Source organism: Carcharhinus amblyrhynchos, chromosome 16 (genome assembly GCF_965287045.1).
Source record: "Carcharhinus amblyrhynchos chromosome 16, sCarAmb.v2.hapA, whole genome shotgun sequence".
Lineage (NCBI taxonomy): Eukaryota > Metazoa > Chordata > Chondrichthyes > Carcharhiniformes > Carcharhinidae > Carcharhinus > Carcharhinus amblyrhynchos.
Window position 1 is genome coordinate 69,379,417 of NC_137339.1, and position 6,009 is coordinate 69,385,425.

Consider the following 6,009-nt stretch of genomic DNA (forward strand, 5'->3'; position numbering starts at 1 on the left):
GGCTGCAGGGAAAAGCCTGGGAACTACAGGCCAGTGAGCCTCACATCTGTGGTGGGTAAATTGTTGGAAGGTATTTTGAGAGACAGGATCTCCAGGCATTTAGAGACACAAGGACTGATTAGGGACAGTCAGCATGGCTTTGTGAGTGGAAAATCATGTCTCACAAATTTAATGGAGTTTTTTGAAGGGGTAACCAAGAAGGTAGATGAGGGCAGTGCAGTTGATGTTGTCTACATGGACTTTAGCAAGGCCTTTGACAAGGTACCACATGGTAGGTTGTTGCATAAGGTTAAATCTCACAGGATCCAGGGTGAGGGATCTAAATGGATACAAAATTGGCTTCTTGACAGAAGCCAGAGGGTGGTTGTAGAGAGTTGTTTTTCAAACTGGAGGCCTGTGACCAGCCTCAGGGATCAGTGCTGGGCCCACTGTTATTTGTCATTTATATTAATGATTTGGATGAGAATATAGGAGGCGGGGTTAATAAGTTTACAGATGACACCAAGATTGGTGACATAGTGGACAGTGAAGAAAGTTATCTCCAATTGCAACAGAGATCAATTAGGCCAGTGGGACAGACTTTTGAATGGACCTACCTCGCATTAAGTTGATCTTTCTCTACACATTAGCTCTGACTGTAACACTACATTCTCCTTTTCTTCTCTATGAACAGTATGCTTATTTGAATGGAAACAATGTGCAGGGGAGGAGGGGGCAAGGGCAAGGCAATGGGTGCGAAGGCACGATGCCCATTTGGAGACCCAGTGCAGGGACAATGGGCTGAATGGCCTTCTCTTGTGCTGGTTAACGATTCTTCCATAGTCCCAGTCCTCCCAGGGATCAGTCCGGCAAACCCTTGTCACACTCCCTCTGCCTTACACAGCCCCTACCCCAGACAGGGAGACCCGGACACAGTGAAAAAAACAAATTCCTGCAGATGCTGGAATCTGAAACCAATAGAGAAAATGCTGGAAAATCTCAGCAGGTCTGGCAGCATCTGTAAGGAGAGAAAAGAGCTGATGTTTCAAGACCAGATGATCCTTTGTCAAAGCCAAAAGGCAGAGAAAGTGGGAGATATTTACACTGCAGGGGGAGGGAATGAAAGATGAGTCATAGCCACAGAAACCAGGGGAAAGGCTGCTAATGGCAGCCCAGAGAGAGATTAAAGGGTGTGAATGTCCCAACCGGCAGAGACACTGAAATCAGAGGGTAAACAGTGACAGATGGAGGTGTGGGGGGAGGAGGGGGAATGGAACAGAGGGAGAATGTAGAAAAGGGGAAGCGGGGGGGAAAAGGGTAAGAGAAAAGTAGAAAGTCAACATGAAGAAAGGGGGAGTGGGGGTGGGTGGGGGGTTCAGTGGGGTATGGGACACAGATATGTAGAGAAGGGGAAGCAGGGGGAAAAAGGGTAAGGGAAGAGGAATAAAGTAGCGGGAATGAGTGGCGGGGCGAAGAAGAACGAAGAAGGAGAATAAAGAAATAAAATGTGAAGAACAGTAAAATATTAAATAAAATCAAATGAAAACAGAGGGGTGGAGGTGGGGTAGTGCACACTATCTGAAGTTGGTGAATTGAGACAGAAGGCTGTAAAGTGCCGAGCTGGGAGATGCGATGCTGTTCCTTGAGTTTGCATTCAGCTTCACTGGAACATTGCAGCAGGCCGGGGCAGACATGTGGGCATGGGAGCAGAATCGTGTGTTAAAATGGCAAAGCAACTGGAAGGTCAGTGTCCTGACTGCACACAGACCAAAGGTGCTCAGCAAAGTGGTCACTCAGTCTACACTTGGTCTCTCCGATATAGAGGAGACCACACTGGGAGCAGTGAATGTGATCCACCAAATTGAAAGAGGTGCAAGTGAAACGCTCCTTAACAGGGGAACACGGTGACTGGTGTGGTCTCAACTGGGTGCAACAAGACCCAGTCGCTCCCCAACTCCAGACCTGCCTGTGGTATCTGACAGGCCATTACAGAGGACAGCTAAGAGCCAACCACATTGCTGCAGGGGTCCGGACTTGCACGTATGTGGGTGGTAGGATGGGAAAAGGGGATCCCTGTCCTCGCCGCCTCTTCCCCCCAACACCACCACCCCACCCCACCCCAGGTCTCACCCAATGAGCCTATCCTCCGTTCTGGGCCAGGTGTGACAGTGGCACAGAGTTCTGATCTGGCAACAGCCAACCGCATCATCAGATTCCCCTCGGACATGTGCTGGTGTCACCCGAGGTTCGGGCTGGTAGGGAGGCAGTACCCAAAGATAGCTCACAAATGGACCCGATCACATCACTAACTTCCTTGTAAATATTTGTTAGACCCGCTCTGACCAGGCGCAGACCCTCCCTGTGCTCTGTATAATTTTACAGTAGCTAATAAGTTTGATTCTAATATTTAGCCTGATGTTAAATTCTTTTGTTTTATTTTTCAGCTCGTATCCCTGATACTCCAGGTGAGTGAAATTACTTCCCAAATGGAGACAAAAGTTTTATTGACATAAATATTAGAAAATTGACTCAGGATCAGTGCTGAGGGAGTGCCGCACTGTCAGAGGGTCAGTGCTGAGGGAGTGCCGCTCTGTCAGAGGGTCAGTGCTGAGGGAGTGCCGCACTGTCAGAGGGTCAGTGCTGAGGGAGTGCCGCACTGTCAGAGGGTCAGTGCTGAGGGAGTGCCGCACTGTCAGAGGTTCAGTGCTGAGGGAGTGCCGCACTGTCAGAGGGTCAGTGCTGAGGGAGTGCTGCACTGTCAGAGGGTCAGTGCTGAGGATTTCATCAGCCTGTGATGTGGTATTGGAAACGTTAATCTATTTTCTCATTCCCCTGGTGCAGGAATCCTAGCTGATTTAATTCCCATTGTTGCGAGTGTCATTCTCGCGATCTTACTCATCATCGTATCGAGTGGTCTGGCCTATCAGATTTACAAGAGGGATGAACCATTGTTCGGTGAGTGGTTCCTATTGATGCCAAGATGTGAGGCGATCTCTTGAACTCATAGCAACCAAGAAGAGACCATTCAGTCCCTCGTCTCTGTCACACCGGATGGCGTGGTAGCCATTTTGTTCCAGGGCGTTGAGCCAACCAGCATTGTGGTTGGCCTGTGTCAGAGCTCCAGTGTTACCCACAAGCCCTCGACCCCCTTAACCCACCACTAAGGGTCGAAATTTACCCTTTGGTCAACCCCCGACCTCGAGGTGATGGAAATCAAATCGGGCTAAGTCTCACATTCGGACTTATCAGCGGCTGTAAGATTATAGGGAATGGGAAGAGGGTTACACAGCAGCTTTGGTCCGATTTGGGCCAGGATTTGAGTTAAACGGGGTTTATTTGTCGAGCTCCATCTGGACTGAGATTCCACACACCACCCCCCCCCGCACCACCCAGGTTTGTACAGCCTTGTGTAAAATCGCTCAGGGGAGCAGGTAGGAATTTCATTTGTGTGATGTTGGATGACTGTCTGCTTGTGTCTGAAGCGTGTCTCCTGGTACCCTGCAGGTGGGAAAGGCACGCAGAATCTGGCGGCGAGGGAGTACGGAATTTACGAAGACATTGACTACGGGCGCACCAAGAGGCTCTCAAAGATCTCCCATGTCTCAGGTACCTGACATCTCTCGCCGTCCCCCACACGGACATTGGAACAAACTTACCCCCACAGACACCCAGACAGGGAAATTCTACCTGACCCTGAGACCAGGGACATAAAATAGCAAAACGTTCCCGGCACAGAAACAAGCCATTCGGCTCCTCCGCTCCAGTGTTTCTGTTCCACACTCGCCACCTCCCAGCCCCCCAGCCCCTGACTCCACTCTATCTCCTTCTATTCCTTCCCCCCCCATGTGTTTATCCAGCTTTATCCCCGAAACACATTGATACCATTCACATCAACCACTCCCCGTGGGAGTGAGTCCCACATTCTCCCCCACTCCCCGTGGGAGCGAGTCCCACATTCTCCCCACTCCCCGTGGGAGTGAGTCCCACATTCTCCCCACTCCCCGTGGGAGTGAGTCCCACATTCTCCCCCACTCCCCGTGGGAGTGAGTCCCACATTCTCCCCGCTCCCCATGGGAGTGAGTCCCACATTCTCCCCGCTCCCCGTGGGAGCGAGTCCCACATTCTCCCCACTCCCCGTGGGAGTGAGTCCCACATTCTCCCCGCTCCCCGTGGGAGCGAGTCCCACATTCTCCCCACTCCCCGTGGGAGTGAGTCCCACATTCTCCCCCACTCCCCGTGGGAGCGAGTCCCACATTCTCCCCACTCCCCGTGGGAGCGAGTCCCACATTTTCCCCACTCCCCGTGGGAGCGAGTCCCACATTCTCCCCACTCCCCGTGGGAGCGAGTCCCACATTCTCCCCCACTCCCCGTGGGAGCGAGTCCCACATTCTCCCCACTCCCCGTGGGAGCGAGTCCCACATTCTCCCCCACTCCCCGTGGGAGCGAGTCCCACATTCTCCCCACTCCCCGTGGGAGCGAGTCCCACATTTTCCCCACTCCCCGTGGGAGCGAGTCCCACATTCTCCCCACTCTCTGGGTAAGGAAGCTTCTCCTGAATTCTGGTCACCTTGTGCTGTTGGGAGGTTGTTATTATACTGGAAAGGGGCAAATAAAGATTTACAAGATGTTACCAGGACTGGAAGGTTTGAGAAGAGGCTGGATAGGCTGGGACTTCTTTCTCTGGAGTGTAGGAGGGTGAGGAGTGACGTTATAAAAATGTTTACAAAACCATAAGGGAAGTAGATTCAGTGAATAGCTGAGATGTTTTGGAGAGTCCAAAACGCGAGGGTTTCTGGTGAGGGGGAGAAAGGGGGCCTGAGGGATAACATTTTCTCACGGAGGGGTGTATGGAATGCCGAGGGAGGTGGTAGAGATGGGTACAATTACATTTAAAAGACATTTGGAAAGGAACACGGATGGGAAAGCTTTAGAAGGATATGTCCCACACACAGGCAAATGGGACTAGCTCAGTTTCGGAAACCTGGTGGGCAGGGAGGAGTTGGGCCGAAGGGCCTGTTTCCGTGCTGTACATCTCTGTGACCCTATACTTTGACCTTTCTTTCAGAGGCAACCAACTCAAGTGCATCAATCAACAAACTCGAATATTACGTTGATGTTGAAGAGGAACGTGCTGCTGGCACAGGTAAGTTCGTCTCCGGGCTCTGGCAATATAACTGGGGAGCAGTGGTGCCGTGATACTAGTGGCTATCCAGAAAGCCGGGGTGGTATTCTGGGTTCGAATCCCGTCACGGCAGATGGTGGAATTTGAATTCAATTAAAAAAAAATCTGGAATTAGGAATCTACTGATGACCCATTGTCAGAAAAACCCATCTGGTTCACTTTCGGGAAGGAAATCTGCCGTCCTAACTCCGGTCTGGCCTACATGTGACTCCAGAGTCACAGCAATGTGGGTGACTCTCAACTCCCCTCTGAAATGGCCGAGTGAGACACTCAGTTCACGGGGAACCAGGGGTGGGTAATTAATGTTGGGTTTGTCCCGGTGACACCTACATCTTGTAGATTAATTAATCTAAAAATTAGGAGCAGGAGTTGGCCATTCGACCCCTCAATCATAGGATGATGATTGATCTTATTAGACTCGCATCCCCTTCTCATTGAGAAATCTCCCTCAAATCCTTTTCTGAGGAGGGATGTTCTTGCTCTCGAGGGAGTGCAGCGAAGGTTTACCAGGCTGATTCCGGGGGGACTGATGTACGAGGAGAGATTGACTCGGTTAGGATTGTTTTCACTGGAGTTCAGAGGGGGGATCTCACAGAGATTTATAACATTCTAACAGGACCAGACAGGGTAGGTGCAGGGAGGATGTTCCCGATGGGGGGAGTCCAGAACCAGGGGGTCACAGTCTGAGGATTCAGGGTAGACCATTTAGGACGGAGATGAGGAGATATTTCTTCACCCGGTGAGCTGTGGAATTCATTCCCACGGGAAGTAGTTGATGCCAAAACATTGAATGTATCCAAGAGGCGGCTGGATGTAGAACTTGGGGATCAAAGGTTACTGGGGGGAAA

At 51.1% G+C, this 6,009-nt stretch overlaps 1 long non-coding RNA gene across 1 annotated transcript; it reads left to right on the top strand.

The window, feature by feature from the left end:
- The first annotated feature begins 2,824 nt into the window (after positions 1–2,824).
- LOC145353757 (uncharacterized) lies at positions 2,825–5,122 on the top strand. The gene is made up of 3 exons (XR_013888761.1): positions 2,825–2,934; positions 3,484–3,585; positions 5,045–5,122. It is a non-coding gene; the product is annotated as an uncharacterized LOC145353757 (long non-coding RNA).
- The last annotated feature ends 887 nt before the right edge of the window (positions 5,123–6,009 follow it).